Genomic DNA, 19,726 nt, shown 5'->3' on the forward strand with positions numbered 1-19,726 from the left:
TTCTTCATCGCTTTGTGCTTCAAGTTCTAGCCATTCTGAGTGCTTTATCATCTCTGTGGTGTTGTGGTATTTCGTGGGTTTGTTTTAAGCCAGCCCGGCTTAGAGTATCTTCGTGCCTAGTGCGGGTGTCCCCAGTGAGGCTTACGCCGTTCATCCCATAGGCCCAGTCACCACGTGGTGTCTCACCGCGCTGCCTCACCCACCTCACTACCGCTGTTTTTACCCTTATTACGGGTTCTAGCACCATATTTTAAGGACCACATAGGGGGTCAAGAGCCAGAGTGTGTTCTTTCGTCAGTAGAGTCATCGTTAAAAGCCTCCTGTGTGGGTCCATCGTCGATGTAAGCGCAAATTCTACGATCACGTGTGGAGAGGAGCAGCGAACGCAGTTAGCCACCAGTTTCCTCTACCCTTCACTACCATCTACCTCATTCTCCACCAACGTCGCTACAGTGATAATATTTTTTCATAGAGACATTTGCGAGTGTTGAGACATTTCTTTTTTTGTTTCCAGTGATTTCTTTGTGACATTCAGTAACTCTTTATTAGACTCAGTGTTTATTATATACTGTTGGCAATATTTTTTTTTTTCTCTTCTTAATTCAGTGTTAATTTTCGTGCATTATTTAATGTCTGTTGTGTTGTGTTTCTTTTATATATACTTGAAGTAAGTACTTTAGTGTTTTTCCTTGTTGTGTGCAATATATAAGCAGTATAGAATTTGTGTTACACTTCACAATTATCTTGTGTTCACAGTATTGCAGTGAAGTAATTCAGTAATTTATTACCTTATATTCTGCATCACAACTCAGTGTTGTCTGTTATATTTTTCCCCCAGCATTTGTGTATTCTTGCTGTTTTGTTTTCATTCTTTTGCCATTTTATTTGATTTTTCTGTGTGTGTTGAACATTCTTGTGTTAATTCTTTTCATTTAGCCAGTGTCTAATTTGTCTCATTTCCACAGACAATATTGCCATTATTTGGCACAAGCTTTATTGAGTCCATTTTAACATTTTTGATTGATTTATCATTTATTGTTGAATTTCCCTATTGCATTGAGAGTAAAGACAACTCACTGTGCCATTAATTCAATTTAAAGTAAATTTGAGTAAAACTGATTTAAGTAAAGTAATTTCTCTTGATTTTCAAAGTGTTGCTTATCCAGTTGAGTAATTTTTCATGTTTTTTGTGAGTTTTCCTTGCTTACAGTGTGACTTATTTTTTTTAAAATAAGTAATTTCTTCCCATTTAAGCTTACTGTGTCATTCTCTCTAATTTTTTTTGCCTTTATGTCCTTGAGTAAGTCACTTTTGAATGTTCACTTAGTGTATCATGCCAGTCAAAGTCAATATGAATCAGTCCACAGTACCAGTATTCCCTTACTGATTGAAAGACTATACCTAGCCCCTGAGCAATGTGTTTGTTCTCACAGCTTGCATCTGAGATTTGTTAAAGTGTTGCAAAATGTGAAGTTCAGATTAAGCTCCTTTAGATTCGTTCATTACTTATTAACGTAGCCGAGCGGTCAGGCACTAGTAATACTGTCACTCCTGTCTGAACTCCAGCCACAATATCGTGCACGCAGGATAGTGTACAGTTACCTTGGGTTTCAGAGGAACCTCAGACAACCCTGGGTGCTGAGACTACTATCCCTGCGATGGCGACTTATTCAAGTATTCGTTCCTTCCCAGGGGACTCTTTGAGAAGAACTTTACTTGCAACAAGTTATGCCATCTCTTGCTGATGCCACAAGCCGTTGCAGAAAGACGTTTCTGTGGCAAGTGTACTCACTTGAGTGTTGTTGTTGTCCCTTGTGTTCCAGATTGTGATCCCATCCTAGTTGACAGTAATCACTGCATTGTAAAAAGTTATTTCTCGAGTAACTTTCACATGTTGTTAACGTTCGTAAGTGTAGTTCATTTATAGTTGATACCTCGTGTCACTGTGTGTGACTCAGATTGAATATCTGTATTATTGACCGTGTTCATTTATTTTCCCCTGTGCTTGCAGTGAGAGTTAGTAGATCGTTCTCCCTTGCTCATATTACATGTTATAGCGTTATTTTTTCAACCGAGGAGAGTCATCCACTCCACCGAGTTTGTTCATTCCTCCAGTAAGAAAGAACCGATCCCTTGTGTTCTGGTGTGATTCGATTCCTGCTCCAGCACCCATTAGTGACTTTGTAATGAGCCAAGAATTACTGTATCGAACAGTCGAGTTGAGTACTCCTAGCAGAAGAGTTAGTAATTCCACAGTCACTAGTGAATGTAGCTGTATCTTTTGTAGATACTCGTTCAGATCGTCCTCAGTCAAGGCATGTGTTAGCCATCGCAGAAGAGTTCGATCCACCCAAAGATGATAACCATTCTGCATACATAAACCTTACCCTCGCAGAATCGGGTTTAAATGTAAACAGCCTATATAATTGGATGTCCGAGATGAATGAAATTATCAACTGTATTTTGTTATTAGCTGATCAGTTTGTCAGAATTTTTTGTGTTTACATTCCCTCCATATTCTGAGAATTTGACAGTAATGATCTGTGTGCACCAGACTGCCTTTGCTGTTAATTTCACCTTGTATATATATTTATTCTTCCTCAGAATCCGTAGAGTGCATGAATACAGATCGATCGATCAATTCCATCCTATATTATACCATGATTTGTTCTTATAAGTCGTAATGCATTACATTAAAACTCATTACGTTAAAACTCATTATGTTAACACCCATGATGATACCATCCATTAGTTCTAAGTTACATATGTCTTTGTTATTGTATAGAATCTGCCCAGAACCACCTGCCTGTTCAGCCTATAGCATAGTAGTGTATGTCGAGACGACATACGTAACATGACCGAGCTGTCAGCATAGTCGCTGATCCCCTTACATTTGTTGTATAGCTTAGCTGAGTATCATAGTACCACCCATGTGTTTATATAGAAGATCCCTAGGCCTAGTGACTGTATGACGTCACAGGATGCGCATGAGTTAGTGGGACGCGCTACCTCGCTCTCACTCCACGCTTAGACATACAACAGGCAAGAAGGCAGGCTGGGCCCTTCCCATACCACAGTCTGACAATATATAGCGTTACCATCCACAAGTGTGTTTATCTTCTACCATCATATCTCCTTCCGAACCCCCACGACAGGGTAAACTCCGGGTAGACTCTGGGTAGACTCTGGGTAGACTCCGGGTAGACTCCAGGTAGACTCCGGGTAGACTCCATGTAAACTCAGGGTAAACTCAGGGTAAACTCAGGGTAAAATCCGGATAGACTCAGGGTAAACTCAGGGTAGACTCCAAGTAGACTCCAGGTAGACTCCAGGTAGACTCTGGGTAAACTCCAGGTAGACTCCAGGTAGACTCCAGGAAGACTCCAGGTAGACTCCAGGTAGGTTAACCGAACTTGAGTCTTGGAGAAATAAAGTTTAAGAATAAGAAAAAAAAAAAGGAAATGAGAAAAAAAAGAAAAAAAGAGGAAAATGAAAATGAAAAGAAGATTAGTATATTATTTTCATTAATAATATTATTGCTATTATAATTTTTCCAGACTTTTGTTTTTCTGATAATTTGACTCCAGATATTTCTCAAGGTTCGCGCGGTGCACCTCTGACCTCCATTATTCTTTTGTATTGTTTTTAACTTTCATATTTTCCAGAGTTTAATATACACGTGTTTTATCTCGTGTTTTATAACAAAATAAAAACGGATATCCTCGCTTTGTGAGTTGTTGGTGAGGGAATCAGGAGAGATTTGAAAGCATTTTTATTGTTATGAAACATACAAGTAGGGAATAGGATGAAGTTGGAGCCATCTGTAGGCCAGCATTTTCATCTGATCAACTGACTTTATCTCGTTGACATCGTAATGCTGTAGGAATGTGTTCCATACTCGAGTCATCCTGGGAATAAATGATCTCAGATGAAATGATGTCCTGGAGAAGGGTACAGCCAGAGTGAAGTTGCTGCTTTCTGCCCGTCTTGTGGTATAGAAGCTTGCTTCACGGTGTCCTTGAAGTGGATTCAAGTGTGGTACTTTGACAATATTGGCCTTGTACATAACAGTAAGGCCACCCACATCCCTCCTATGTTGAAGGCTCTGCTGAAATGACAGATCTATCCAGGATTGGCCCAGGCGAGAGATGAGACGTCTTGCTCTGTTCTCTACTCTGTCAAGCAGTCGCAGATGAGAAGTGGGGCAGGCGATCCAAGAAAGTGGAGCATACTGAAGGTGTGAGCGTACTTGTTCCTCTTACAAAATCTTGCAACCTCTGCTGTCAAGCAGATGCGAGATACGGCGAAGTGATGTAAGCTTCCTGGCTGCATTGCTTGCAAGATTTACAACGTGGTTTTCCTTGGTCAGTTTGGAGTCAAATTTCACCCCAAGGATATCAACTTCTTTCCCAGGTGCCAACACCCTCCCATTCATCCTTACTACTGCACCGGCATTACCATCATGGTGACTAGAGGTCATCATTTGTGTTTTCTCAGGTGCAAATGTTACCTGCCATCTATTTCCCCACGCTGCTATAGCCCTTAGCTGATGATTGATGTAGCTTAGAGCAGCTGGAATTTCTTCTCTTGCATAAGTGAATGTCAGTGTACAATCGTCTGCATATGCATGGGATTCCGGGATGAGATGAAGAAGGTCACTGAAGTAGACATTCCATAACAATGGTCCCAGAACGCTTCCTTGTTGAACACTTGCCCCAATCGGATGCCTTGCTGATTCTGTTCCATTGAGAACTACCCTTAGAGATCTACCATGAAGGTAATCACTGAGGAGACATAGCATAGAGCCTGCAGTTCCCAGAGCTTGCAGTTTTGCTAAGAGGCCCTTGTGCCACACATAAGAACATAAGAAAGGAGGAACACTGCAGCAGGCCTGTTGGCCCATACTAGGCAGGTCCTTTACAATTCATCCCACTAACAAAACATTTGCCCAATCCAATTTTCAATGCTACCCAAGAAATACCACCAATGTCCAGTGCTACCACATAGCTGGCTTTGGATTCATCCAGTGACGGGTGCCGCTTAGTAGAGAGGTTTAACAACAGAGTAACACTTTTCCTGAAGCCATATTGACGATCACAAAGTAGTGAGTGGTAGTCAAAATACTCATTTGTCTTGATATTATTGTCTCAAGGAGCTTGGCAGTGATTGACAGGAGTGACACTGGTCTGTAGTTGCTGATTTCTGCTCTGCTCTTCTTTTTGTGAACAGGGACTACATTTGCCTCTTTCCACAGAGAAGGCCATTTACACTGTACTAGGCAGTGCTGAAAGATGCGAGTTAGAGGTGCTGCTAGCTGGTCTGCACATCTCAGCAATCTTGGGCTCAACTTGTCTGGGCCCACAGCCTTTTCTTGGTCAAGCGATTTAAGAAACTGCACCTCTTCGTGCCTTATTGTCACCACTGATAATTTTGACACAGTTCTTGCAGCTAGCCAAGGAGGGTCCCTTGCTGGATCAGGAACTTGCATTTTGGTAGCAAAGTGTTCGGCAAAAAGGTCCGCCTTCTCTTGACTACTAGTAGAGGTGGTCCCATCCTGTCGATTTAGAGGTGGAATGAGTTCATCAGGCAGATAACCTTGTCTGTCCTTGACCAGGGACCAACAGGTTTTGGAGCCTACCCTACCTGATGCTAGCTTTCTTTTTGTGTCCACCTCCCATTTAGCGATGGCCCACTTTTGAAAGTCACCCATATGCCTACAGGCTTGCCTGTGCAAGTTCCTGTTATAGGTGGTAGGATGTCTCTTATACCTTCGCCATGCCTTGTACTTAGCAGTAACAGCCTTTCTACAACGAAAGCCAAACCAAGGCTGATCTGTAGGCTTCGTTACATACTGCCGGTGAGGAATGTGTTCTTGTTGTAGATTAAGGATGTGTCCAGTGAAGGCTTTCACTTGGTTGTCAACATCCCCTTGGAGAAGAGCATTCCAATTGGTGATGACGAGCTCAGAACAAAGGGCTAGCCAATTACCTCTTTCCCATAGCCAGGTTGTGCGTGTGGACTCCTCACCTCGTTCTGTTGGGATCTTAAGTGTTATAAAAACAGCCTTGTTGCCATATGATCCAACGTAGCCGAGGGGTTGACAAGTGACTATACCTTCTCCCACATCACTCACTACTGGGTCAAGGGAGGAGCCAGAGATGTGAGTAGGGAAATCATCAAAGTTTCTCATGTCAAATACTGCTAGAAGGTCATCAAAGTCCCTCTGTATAAGGTGTTGGCTGAGGTCACCAACAATTATGATATGTTGATAGTTGTGTTGTAGCAGAAGGGAGTCCACATTTTCCATTAGGAAGTTGATGGGGTCTGCATGTTGCCAATGAGGTCTGTACATTGCACATGTCTCTCTGTCTCTGTCTGTCTCTGTCTCTGTCTCTGTCTGTCTGTCTGTCTGTCTCTCTCTCTCTCTCTCTCTCTCTCTCTCTCTCTCTCTCTCTCTCTCTCTCTCTCTCTCTCTCTCTCTCTCTCTCTCTTCCTCTCAATAATATAAGTGTCAATAAGAGGTGAGGAAAATTATGCTTCAAGAAGCAAGTTTCCTGAAGTTTCCTAAAACTTATAATTAATGTGTGAATAACAGTTGTGTTAATGCTAACGTTACCACTGTTATAAATTTTGTTACTTCTGCTTCTGCTGCCGCTGCTTCTTCTGTTTCTTCTTCTTCTGCTGCTGCTGCTGCTGCTTCTGCTTCTGCTTCTGCTTCTGCTTCTTCTGCTGCTGCTGCTGCTTCTTCTGCTTCTTCTGCTGCTGCTTTTGCTACTTCTTTTTCTTCCTCTTTTTCTTCTGCTGCTGCTTCTTCTGCTGCCGCCGCCGTCTGGTCTTTCTGTCCTCTAGTGTCATCAGGTTTCTCTCCTCTTGCCTCTCTTTATAGTTCATACCCCTCACCTCCAAGACTAGTTTCATTGTAAACCTTTATTTAACAAAATGTGGGTTCCACACTGGCGCTGCATACTCCAAGATGAGCCTGACATATGTTGTGTATAAGGTCTTTAATACCATTTAGTTAAAATTCCTGAAAGGTGCCCTTAAATTTACCAGTCTCGCGTTAGCTGCAGCGGTTACTAAGGTGAAGTGTACTTCAGGTGAAATGCTCTGAGCTATGTTCACCCGGAGGTTCTTACCTTTCAGGGAAGTTTGCACCCTTTGTGCCCCGAGTCTGTACACCGCTTCCGGACGTCTTTGCCTTTTCATTTGCTAGAGTTAAATTCCAATAGCTACTTGTCTGCCCAATCCTGCAGCTTGTCCAGATGTATTTATGATGTATTTATAGGTTTTCCTGGTCTACTTCTGTTGATATTTTCCTCATTAGTCTAAACACCTGCAAACAGGAACACCTCTGTCTCTTACATACATAATAAAACACTTCTGGTTCAAGTACTGACCCTCGTGGAACCCCACTCGTCACACTCGCCCATTCTGACGTGTCCTCTCTGACGGTAAGTCGTTGCTTCCTTTCCTTTTAATATTCCTTGATCCACTGAATTGCTTTCCCTGTAATTCCTACTTGCTCCTCTAGCTCTTGTGCCAGTCTCTTGCGGAGTACACCATTGAACGCCGTATGTGTGCACAGGCGCTCAAGTTTGCGTGCTTGTTTGCGTGTGCGTGCATGTATGTGTTTATGTCTGTTTATTTTAATAAGATTGAAATGAAACTCTTCTCTGCAACATGCATTTGAAAAAATAATTATATAAAAATACCAATGAGGAAAATATTTTACAGGTTGTAGTGTAAAAGCTTGTTAAGTTAAGTGTTCTTTAAGTGTAACGATGGTTAAGTTGAACAGGATAATACACGTAAAAAAATCAGCGATACCGCAGGCGGGACATCAACCAAAACTCAGAGGTACCGCATGCGGCTTATGGAAGGTGTATTGGTGACACTTTTGTTTACATCTATGACCTAATTTTTTATACAATTTTTTTAAATTCAGAAATAAAAAATGAGTTCTTATTTTTTATGAAAATTTTCCATGTGTAAAGAAACTTGAGCAGAGTTAACTTTGTATGGTAGGTAAAGTTAGGATGTGAAGATTATTTTGTGTAATATGAGAGTGATGATGAGTAAAGGTGAATGAAGGTGAGGAAGGTGGGTGAAGATGAGAGTGTAAGTGAAGAAGGTGAATGAAAGTGAAGGTGAGTGAATTTGAGGAAGGTGAGAAAGGGTGAGGGGAAGGAGAGGAAGGTGGGTGAAGGTGACGAATGTAAGGAGAGTGAAAGTGAGGAACATGAGCGAAGGTGAAGAAGGTGAGTGAAGGTGAGGAAGGTGAGTAAAGGTAAGGAATGTGAGTGAAGGAGAGTGAAGGTGAGTCACGTGTGTATAAATAAAGTTACAGGCAAATATCGATTTATGAAAAAATGGCTTTTGTTGCCAAATAAATAACTTCAATAGGTAGAAATTATATTCCACAAATAATACAAGACATCAGTCTATCATAGCTGGAACAACTTACCAAAGACTCTCACTTACCACGACGTTTCGCTCCCTTCTGCCATCTTCAGAAACAAAAATTTCATTCAAATATTTTTCTCACTGACACCTAAATTAAATCAGAAATTTATTTTGAAACTAAATAAAAATAAATTTCACTAATCCAAAAAGAGAATTTTCCGTTCTACAAATTTATACGTTTTTGTGAACAAAAAAATCAAGAAAGGCGTAGTATTTTGCCTCTAAGTGCAATTTTTAAGTGTACTATATTCAATATCCCCCCCCCTAAAAAATTATATATATATATATATATATATATATATATATATATATATATATATATATATATATATATATATATATATATATATATATAACAATTCGGCCGTCTCCCACCGAGGCAGGGTGACCCAAAAGGAAAGAAAATCCCCAAAAAGAAAATACTTTCATCATTCAACACTTTCACCACACTCACACATTATCACTGTTTTTGCAGAGGTGCTCAGAACACAACAGTTTAGAAGCATATACGTATAAAGATACACAACATATCCCTCCAAACTGCCAATATCCCGAACCCCTCCTTTAGAGTGCAGGCATTGTACTTCCCATTTCCAGGACTCAAGTCTGGCTATAAAAAAATAAAACGGTTTCCCTGAATCCCTTCGCTAAATATTACCCTGCTCACACTCCAACAGCTCGTCAGGTCCCAAATACCATTCCTCTCCATTCACTCGTATCAAACATGCTCATGCACGCCTGCTGGAAGTCCAAGCCCCTCGCCCACAAAACCTCCTTTACCCCTTCCTTCCAACCTTTTCGAGGACAACCCCTACCCCGCCTTCCTTCCCCTACAGATTTAAATGTTCTCCATGTCATTCTACTTTGATCCATTCTCTCTAAATGACAAAACCATATCAACAACCCCTCTTCAGCCCTCTAACTAATACTTTTATTAACTCCACACCTTCTAATTTCCACACTCCGATTTTTCTGCATAATATTTACACTATACATTGCCCTTAGACAGGACATCTCCACTGCCTCCAACCGCCTCCTCGCTGCTGCATTCACAAACCAAGCTTCACACCCACATAAGAGTGTTGGTACTACTATACTTTCATACATTCCCTTCTTTGTCTCCATAGATAACGTTTTCTGTCTCAATATATACCTCAATGCACCACTCACTTTTTTTCTCTCATCAGTTCTATGATTAACCTCATCCTTCATAAATCCATCCGTCGACACGTCAACTCCCAAGTATCTAAAAACATTCACTTTTTCCATACTCCTCCTCCCCAAAATGATACCCAATTTTTCTTTATCAAAATCATTTGATACCCTCATCACCTTACTCTTTTCTGAGTTCACTTTCAACTTTCTACCTTTACACACACTCCCAAACTCATCCACTAACCTTTGCAATTTTTCTTAGAATCTCGCACAGTATCATCAGCAAAAAGCAACTATGTCAATTCCTATTTTGTATTTGATTCCCCATAATTTAATCCCACCCCTCTTCCGAACACCCTACCATTTACTTCTTTTACCACCTCATCTATAAATATATTAAAGAACCATGGTGACATTACACATCCCTATTTAAGGCCTACTTTTACCGGGAAGTAGTCTCCCTCTCTTCTACACACCCTAACCTGACCGTCACTATCCTCATAAAAACTCTTTACAGCATTTAGTAACTTATCACCTATTCCATATACTTGCAACATCTGCCACATTGCTCCCCTATCCACTCTATCATATGCCTTTTCTAAGTCCATAAATGAAATAAAAACTTCCCTACCTTTATCTAAATACTGTTCACATATATGCTTCAATGTAAACACTTGATCTACACATCCCCTACCCACTCTAACCTCCTTGCTCATCCGCAATCCTACATTCTGTCTTACCTCTAATTCTTTCAATTATAACCTTACCGTACACTTTTCCTGGTATACTCAGTAAGCTTATTCCTCGAAAATTTTGCCATCTCTTTTGTCCCCCTTCCGTTTATATAAAGGCACTATACATGCTCTCCGCCAATCCCTAGGTACCTTCCCTTCTTTCATATATTTATTAAACAAAAATACCAACCACTCCAACATTATATCCCCCCTGCTTTTAACATTTCTGTCATGATCCCGTCAGTTCCAGCTGCTTTACCCCCTTTCATTCTACGTAATGCCTCACGTACCTCCCCGACACTCACATCCTGTTCTTCTTCACTACTAAAAGATCGTGTACCTCCCTGGCCAGTGCATGAAACTACCGCTTCCCTTTCTTCATCGACATTTAAAAGTTCCTCAAAATATTCTCACCATCTACCCAAAACCTCCATCTCTCCATCTACTAACTCCCCTACTCTGTTTTTAACTGATAAATCCATTCGTTCTCTAGGCTTTCTTAACCTGTTTACTCTAAAATTTTTTCTTATTTTCATTCAAATTTCTTAACAGTGCCTCTCCCACTCTATCATCTACTCTCATTTTGCACTCTCTCACAACTCTCTTTACCTTTCTTTTACTCTCCATATACTCTGCTCTTCTTATAACACTTCTGCTTTGTAAAAACCTCTCATAAGCTACCTTTTTCTCTTTTATCACACCCTTTACTTCCTCATTCCACCAATCACTCCTTTTTCCTCCTGCACCTACCCTTCTATAACCACAAATTTCTGCCCCACATTCTAATACTGCATTTTTAAAACTATTCCAACCCTCTTCAACCCCACCCACTACTCATACTTGCACCAGCCCACCTTTCTGCCAATAGTTACTTATATCTCACCCGAACTTCCTCCTCCCTTAGTTTATACACTTTCACCTCCCTCTTACTTGTTGTTGCCATTTTCCTCTTTTCCCATCTACCTCTTACTTTAAGTGTAGCTACAACTAAATAATGATCCGATATATCAGTTGCCCCTCTATAAACGTGTACATCCTGGAGCCTACCCATCAACCTTTTATCCACCAATACATAATCTAACAAATTATTTTCATTACGTGCTATATCATACCTTGTATATTTATTTATCCTCTTCTTCAGAGGTAGTAGGTTGGTAGACAGCAACCACCCAGGGAAGTACTACCGTCCTGCCAGATGACTGTGAAACAAAAACCTGTAACTGTTTTGCATGATGGTAGGATTGCTGGTTTCTTTTTCTTTTTCTGTCTCATAAACACGCTAAGATAACAGGGATATCTTGCTACTCCTACTTACACTTTGGTCACACTTCACAGACACGCACATGCATATATATATATACATACATCTAGGTTTTTCTCCTTTTTCTAAATAGCTCTTGTTCTTTTTTATTTCTTCTATTGTCCATGGGGAAGTGGAAAAGAATCTTTCCTCCGTAAGCCATGCGTGTCGTATGAGGCGACTAAAATGCCGGGAGCAATGGGCTAGTAACCCCTTCTCCTGTATACAATTACTAAAAAAGAGAAGAAGAAAAACTTTATAAAACTGGGTTGCTTAAATGTGCGTGGATGTAGTGCGGATGACAAGAAACAGATGATTGCTGATGTTATGAATGAAAAGAAGTTGGATGTCCTGGCCCTAAGCGAAACAAAGCTGAAGGGGGTAGGAGAGTTTCAGTGGGGGGAAATAAATGGGATTAAATCTGGAGTATCTGAGAGAGTTAGAGCAAAGGAAGGGGTAGCAGTAATGTTAAATGATCAGTTATGGAAGGAGAAAAGAGAATATGAATGTGTAAATTCAAGAATTATGTGGATTAAAGTAAAGGTTGGATGCGAGAAGTGGGTCATAATAAGCGTGTATGCACCTGGAGAAGAGAGGAATGCAGAGGAGAGAGAGAGATTTTGGGAGATGTTAAGTGAATGTATAGGAGCCTTTGAACCAAGTGAGAGAGTAATTGTGGTAGGGGACTTGAATGCTAAAGTAGGAGAAACTTTTAGAGAGGGTGTGGTAGGTAAGTTTGGCGTGCCAGGTGTAAATGATAATGGGAGCCCTTTGATTGAACTTTGTATAGAAAGGGGTTTAGTTATAGGTAATACATATTTTAAGAAAAAGAGGATAAATAAGTATACACGATATGATGTAGGGCGAAATGACAGTAGTTTGTTGGATTATGTATTGGTAGATAAAAGACTGTTGAGTAGACTTCAGGATGTACATGTTTATAGAGGGGCCACAGATATATCAGATCACTTTCTAGTTGTAGCTACACTGAGAGTAAAAGGTAGATGGGATACAAGGAGAATAGAAGCATCAGGGAAGAGAGAGGTGAAGGATTATAAACTAAAAGAGGAGGCAGTTAGGGTAAGATATAAACAGCTATTGGAGGATAGATGGGCTAATGAGAGCATAGGCAATGGGGTCGAAGAGGTATGGGGTAGGTTTAAAAATGTAGTGTTAGAGTGTTCAGCAGAAGTTTGTGGTTACAGGAAAGTGGGTGCAGGAGGGAAGAGGAGCGATTGGTGGAATGATGATGTAAAGAGAGTAGTAAGGGAGAAAAAGTTAGCATATGAGAAGTTTTTACAAAGTAGAAGTGATGCAAGGAGGGAAGAGTATATGGAGAAAAAGAGAGAGGTTAAGAGAGTGGTGAAGCAATGTAAAAAGAGAGCAAATGAGAGAGTGGGTGAGATGTTATCAACAAATTTTGTTGAAAATAAGAAAAAGTTTTGGAGTGAGATTAACAAGTTAAGAAAGCCTAGAGAACAAATTGATTTGTCAGTTAAAAATAGGAGAGGAGAGTTATTAAATGGAGAGTTAGAGGTATTGGGAAGATGGAAGGAATATTTTGAGGAATTGTTAAATGTTGATGAGGATAGGGAAGCTGTGATTTCGTGTATAGGGCAAGGAGGAATAACATCTTGTAGGAGTGAGGAAGAGCCAGTTGTGAGTGTGGGGGAAGTTCGTGAGGCAGTAGGTAAAATGAAAGGGGGTAAGGCAGCCGGGATTGATGGGATAAAGATAGAAATGTTAAAAGCAGGTGGGGATATAGTTTTGGAGTGGTTGGTGCAATTATTTAATAAATGTATGGAAGAGGGTAAGGTACCTAGGGATTGGCAGAGAGCATGCATAGTTCCTTTGTATAAAGGCAAAGGGGATAAAAGAGAGTGCAAAAATTATAGGGGGATAAGTCTGTTGAGTGTACCTGGTAAAGTGTATGGTAGAGTTATAATTGAAAGAATTAAGAGTAAGACGGAGAATAGGATAGCAGATGAACAAGGAGGCTTTAGGAAAGGTAGGGGGTGTGTGGACCAGGTGTTTACAGTGAAACATATAAGTGAACAGTATTTAGATAAGGCTAAAGAGGTCTTTGTGGCATTTATGGATTTGGAAAAGGCGTATGACAGGGTGGATAGGGGGGCAATGTGGCAGATGTTGCAAGTGTATGGTGTAGGAGGTAGGTTACTGAAAGCAGTGAAGAGTTTTTACGAGGATAGTGAGGCTCAAGTTAGAGTATGTAGGAAAGAGGGAAATTTTTTCCCAGTAAAAGTAGGCCTTAGACAAGGATGTGTGATGTCACCGTGGTTGTTTAATATATTTATAGATGGGGTTGTAAGAGAAGTAAATGCGAGGGTCTTGGCAAGAGGCGTGGAGTTAAAAGATAAAGAATCACACACAAAGTGGGAGTTGTCACAGCTGCTCTTTGCTGATGACACTGTGCTCTTGGGAGATTCTGAAGAGAAGTTGCAGAGATTGGTGGATGAATTTGGTAGGGTGTGCAAAAGAAGAAAATTAAAGGTGAATACAGGAAAGAGTAAGGTTATGAGGATAACAAAAAGATTAGGTGATGAAAGATTGAATATCAGATTGGAGGGAGAGAGTATGGAGGAGGTGAACGTATTCAGATATTTGGGAGTGGACGTGTCAGCGGATGGGTCTATGAAAGATGAGGTGAATCATAGAATTGATGAGGGAAAAAGAGTGAGTGGTGCACTTAGGAGTCTGTGGAGACAAAGAACTTTGTCCTTGGAGGCAAAGAGGGGAATGTATGAGAGTATAGTTTTACCAACGCTCTTATATGGGTGTGAAGCGTGGGTGATGAATGTTGCAGCGAGGAGAAGGCTGGAGGCAGTGGAGATGTCATGTCTGAGGGCAATGTGTGGTGTGAATATAATGCAGAGAATTAGTAGTTTGGAAGTTAGGAGGAGGTGCGGGATTACCAAAACTGTTGTCCAGAGGGCTGAGGAAGGGTTGTTGAGGTGGTTCGGACATGTAGAGAGAATGGAGCGAAACAGAATGACTTCAAGAGTGTATCAGTCTGTAGTGGAAGGAAGGCGGGGTAGGGGTCGGCCTAGGAAGGGTTGGAGGGAGGGGGTAAAGGAGGTTTTGTGTGCGAGGGGCTTGGACTTCCAGCAGGCATGCGTGAGCGTGTTTGATAGGAGTGAATGGAGACAAATGGTTTTTAATACTTGACGTGCTGTTGGAGTGTGAGCAAAGTAACATTTATGAAGGGATTCAGGGAAACCGGCAGGCCGGACTTGAGTTCTGGAGATGGGAAGTACAGTGCCTGCACTCTGAAGGAGGGGTGTTAATGTTGCAGTTTAAAAACTGTAGTGTAAAGCACCCTTCTGGCAAGACAGTGATGGAGTGAATGATGGTGAAAGTTTTTCTTTTTCGGGCCACCCTGCCTTGGTGGGAATCGGCCGGTGTGATAATAAAAAAAAAAAAAAAAAAAATTCTTCATAAAATATGTATTACTTATTACTAAACCTCTTTCTACACATAGCTCAATTAAAGGCTCCCCATTTTCATTTACTACTCCCTCCACAACATTTTTGCCCATATATATATATTGTTGAGGTGGTTCGGACATGTAGGGAGAATGGAACGAAACAGAATGACTTCAAGAGTATATCTGTAGTGGAGGTAGGCGGGGTAGGGGTCGGCCTAGTAAAGGTTGGAAGGAGGGGGTAAAGGAGGTTTTGTGTGCCAGGGTCTTGGACTTCCAGCAAGCATGCGTGAGCTTATTTGATAGGAGAGAATGGAAGCAAATGGTTTTTAATACTTGGCGTGTTGTTGGAGTGTGAGCAAAGTAACGTTTATGAAGGGATTCAGGGAAACTGGCAGGCCGGACTTGAGTCCTGGAGATGGGAAGTACAGTGCCTGCACTCTGAAGGAGGGGTGCTAATGTTGCAGTTTAAAAACTGTAGTGTAAAGCATACCCTCTGGCAAGACAGTGATGGGGTAAATGATGATGAAAGTTTTTCTTTTTCGGACCACCCTGCCTTGGTGGGAATCGGCCACTGTGCTAATAATATCTATATATATATATATATATATATATATATATATATATATATATATATATATATATATATATATATATATATATATATATATATATGTAGGTAGTAGGTTGGTAGACAGCAACCACCCAGGGAAGTACTACCTTCCTGCCAGATGACTGTGAAACAGAAACCTGTAACTGTTTTGCATGATGGTTGCATGATGGTAGGATTGCTGGTTTCTTTTTCTGTTTCATAAACACGCTAGATAACAGGGATATCTTGCTACTCCTACTTACACTTTGGTCACACTTCACAGACACGCACATGCATATATATATACATACATCTAGGTTTTTCTCTTTTTTCTAAATAGCTCTTGTTCTTCTTTATTTCTTCTATTGCCCATGGGGAAGTGGAAAAGAATCTTTCCTCCGTAAGCCATGCGTGTCGTATGAGGCGACTAAAATGCCGGGAGCAATGGGCTAGTAACCCCTTCTCCTGTAGACATTTACTAAAAAATGAGAAGAAGAAAAACTTTATAAAACTGGGATGCTTAAATGTGCGTGGATGTAGTGCGGATGACAAGAAACAGATGATTGCTGATGTTATGAATGAAAAGAAGTTGGATGTCCTGGCCCTAAGTGAAACAAAGCTGAAGGGGGTAGGGGAGTTTCGGTGGGGGGAAATAAATGGGATTAAATCTGGAGTATCTGAGAGAGTTAGAGCAAAGGAAGGGGTAGCAGTAATGTTGAAGGATCAGTTATGGAAGGAGAAAAGAGAATATGAATGTGTAAATTCAAGAATTATGTGGATTAAAGTAAAGGTTGGATGCGAAAAGTGGGTCATAATAAGCGTGTATGCACCTGGAGAAGAGAGGAATGTAGAGGAGAGAAAGAGATTTTGGGAGATATTAAGTGAATGTATAGGAGCCTTTGAACCAAGTGAGAGAGTAATTGTGGTAGGGGACCTGAATGTTAAAGTAGGAGAAACTTTTAGAGAGGGTGTGGTAGGTAAGTTTGGGGTGCCAGGTGTAAATGAAAATGGGAGCCCTTTGATTGAACTTTGTATAGAAAGGGGTTTAGTTATAGGTAATACATATTTTAAGAAAAAGAGGATAAATAAGTATACAAGATATGATGTAGGGCGAAATGGCAGTAGTTTGTTGGATTATGTATTGGTAGATAAAAGACTGTTGAGTAGACTTCAGGATGTACATGTTTATAGATGGGCCACAGATATATCAGATCATTTTCTAGTTGTAGCTACACTGAGAGTAAAAGGTAGATGGGATACAAGGAGAATAGAAGCATCAGGGAAGAGAGAGGTGAAGGTTTCTAAACTAAAAGAGGAGGCAGTTAGGGTAAGATATAAACAGCTATTGGAGGATAGATGGGCTAATGAGAGCATAGGCAATGGGGTCGAAGAGGTATGGGGCAGGTTTAAAAATGTAGTGTTGGAGTGTTCAGCAGAAGTTTGTGGTTACAGGAAGGTGGGTGCGGGAGGGAAGAGGAGCGATTGGAGGAATGATGTAAAGAGAGTAGTAAGGGAGAAAAAGTTAGCATATAAGAAGTTTTTACAAAGTAGAAGTGATGCAAGGAGGGAAGAGTATATGGAGAAAAAGAGAGAGGTTAAGAGAGTGGTGAAGCAATGTAAAAAGAGAACAAATGAGAGAGTGGGTGAGATGTTATCAACAAATTTTGTTGAAAATAAGAAAAAGTTTTGGAGTGAGATTAACAAGTTAAGGAAGCCTAGAGAAAAAATGGATTTGTCAGTTAAAAATAGGAGAGGAGAGTTATTAAATGGAGAGTTAGAGGTATTGGGAAGATGGAGGGAATATTTTGAGGAATTGTTAAATGTTGATGAAGATAGGGAAGCTGTGATTTCGTGTATAGGGCAAGGAGGAAAAACATCTTGTAGGAGTGAGGAAGAGCCAGTTGTGAGTGTGGGGGAAGTTCGTGAGGCAGTAGGTAAAATGAAAGGGGGTAAGGCAGCCGGGATTGATGGGATAAAGATAGAAATGTTAAAAGTAGGTGAGGATATAGTTTTGGAGTGGTTGGTGCAATTATTTAATAAATGTATGGAAGAAGGTGAGGTACCTAGGGATTGGCAGAGAGTATGCATAGTTCCTTTGTATAAAGGCAAAGGGGACAAAAGAGAGTGCAAAAAATTATAGGGGGATAAGTTTGTTGAGTATACCTGGTAAAGTGTATGGTAGAGTTATTATTGGAAGAATTAAGAGTAAGCCGGAGAACAGGATAGCAGATGAACAAGGAGGCTTTAGGAAAGGTAGGGGGCGTGTGGACCAGGTGTTTACAGTGAAACACATAAGTGAACAGTATTTAGATAAGGCTAAAGAGGTCTTTGTGGCATTTATGGATTTGGAAAAGGTGTATGACAGGGTGGATAGGGGGGCAATGTGGCAGATGTTGCAGGTGTATGGTGTAGGAGGTAGGTTACTGAGAGCAGTGAAGAGTTTTTACGTGGATAGTGAGGCTCAGGTTAGAGTATGTAGGAAAGAGAGAAATTATTTCCCAGTAAAAGTAGGCCTTAGACAAGGATGTGTGATGTCACCGTGGTTGTTTAATATATTTATAGATGGGGTTGTAAGAGAAGTAAATGCGAGGGTCTTGGTAAGAGGCGTGGAGTTAAAAGATAAAGAATCACACACAGAGTGGGAGTTGTCACAGTTGCTCTTTGCGGATGACACTGTGCTCTTGGGAGATTCTGAAGAGAAGTTGCAGAGATTGGTGGATGAATTTGGTAGGGTATGCAAAAGAAGAAAATTAAAAGTGAATACAGGAAAGAGTAAGGTTATGAGGATAACAAAAAGATTAGGTGATGAAAGATTGGATACCAGATTGGAGGGAGAGAGTATGGAGGAGGTGAATGTATTCAGATATTTGGGAGTGGACGTGTCAGCGGATGGGTCTATGAAAGATGAGGTGAATCATAGAATTGATGAGGGGAAAAGGGTGAGTGGTGCACTTAGAAGTCTGTGGAGACAAAGAACTTTGTCCTTGGAGGCAAAGAGGGGAATGTATGAGAGTATAGTTTTACCAATGCTCTTATATGGGTGTGAAGCATGGGTGATGAATGTTGCAGCGAGGAGAAGGCTGGAGGCAGTGGAGATGTCATGTCTGAGGGCAATGTGTGGTGTGAATATAATGCAGAGAATTCGTAGTTTGGAAGTTAGGAGGAGGTGCGGGATTACCAAAACTGTTGTTCAGAGGGCTGAGGAAGGGTTCTTGAGGTGGTTCGGACATGTAGAGAGAATGGAGCGATAACAGAATGACTTCAAGAGTGTATCAGTCTGCAGTGGAAGGAAGGCGGGGTAGGGGTCGGCCTAGGAAAGGTTGGAGGGAGGGGGTAAAGGAGGTTTTGCGTGCGAGGGGCTTGGACTTCCAGCAGGCATGCGTGAGCGTGTTTGATAGGAGTGAATGGAGACAAATGGTTTTTAATACTTGACGTGCTGTTGGAGTGTGAGCAAAGTAACATTTATGAAGGGGTTCAGGGAAACCGGCAGGCCGGACTTGAGTCCTGGAGATGGTAAGTACAGAGCCTGCACTCTAATGGAGGGGTGTTAATGTTGCAGTTTAAAAACTGTAGTGTAAAGCACCCTTCTGGCAAGACAGTGATGGAGTGAATGATGGTGAAAGTTTTTCTTTTTCGGGCCACCCTGCCATGGTGGGAATGGGCCAGTGTGATAAAAATATATATATGTGAATATAATATATATATATATATATATATATATATATATATATATATATATATATATATATATATATATATATATCTGTATATATGTATATATATATATATATATATATATATATATATATATATATATATATATATATATATATATTATATATATATATATATTTATATATATATATATATATATATATATATATATATATATATATATATATATATATATATATATATATATATATATATATAACAAGTCGGCCGTCTCCCACCGAGGCAGGGTGACCCAAAAAAGAAAGAAAATCCCCAAAAAGAAAATACTTTCTTCATCACTTTCACCTCACTCACACATAATCACT

This window comes from Cherax quadricarinatus, chromosome 63, assembly GCF_038502225.1.
Source record: "Cherax quadricarinatus isolate ZL_2023a chromosome 63, ASM3850222v1, whole genome shotgun sequence".
NCBI classification, from domain to species: Eukaryota; Metazoa; Arthropoda; class Malacostraca; order Decapoda; family Parastacidae; genus Cherax; species Cherax quadricarinatus.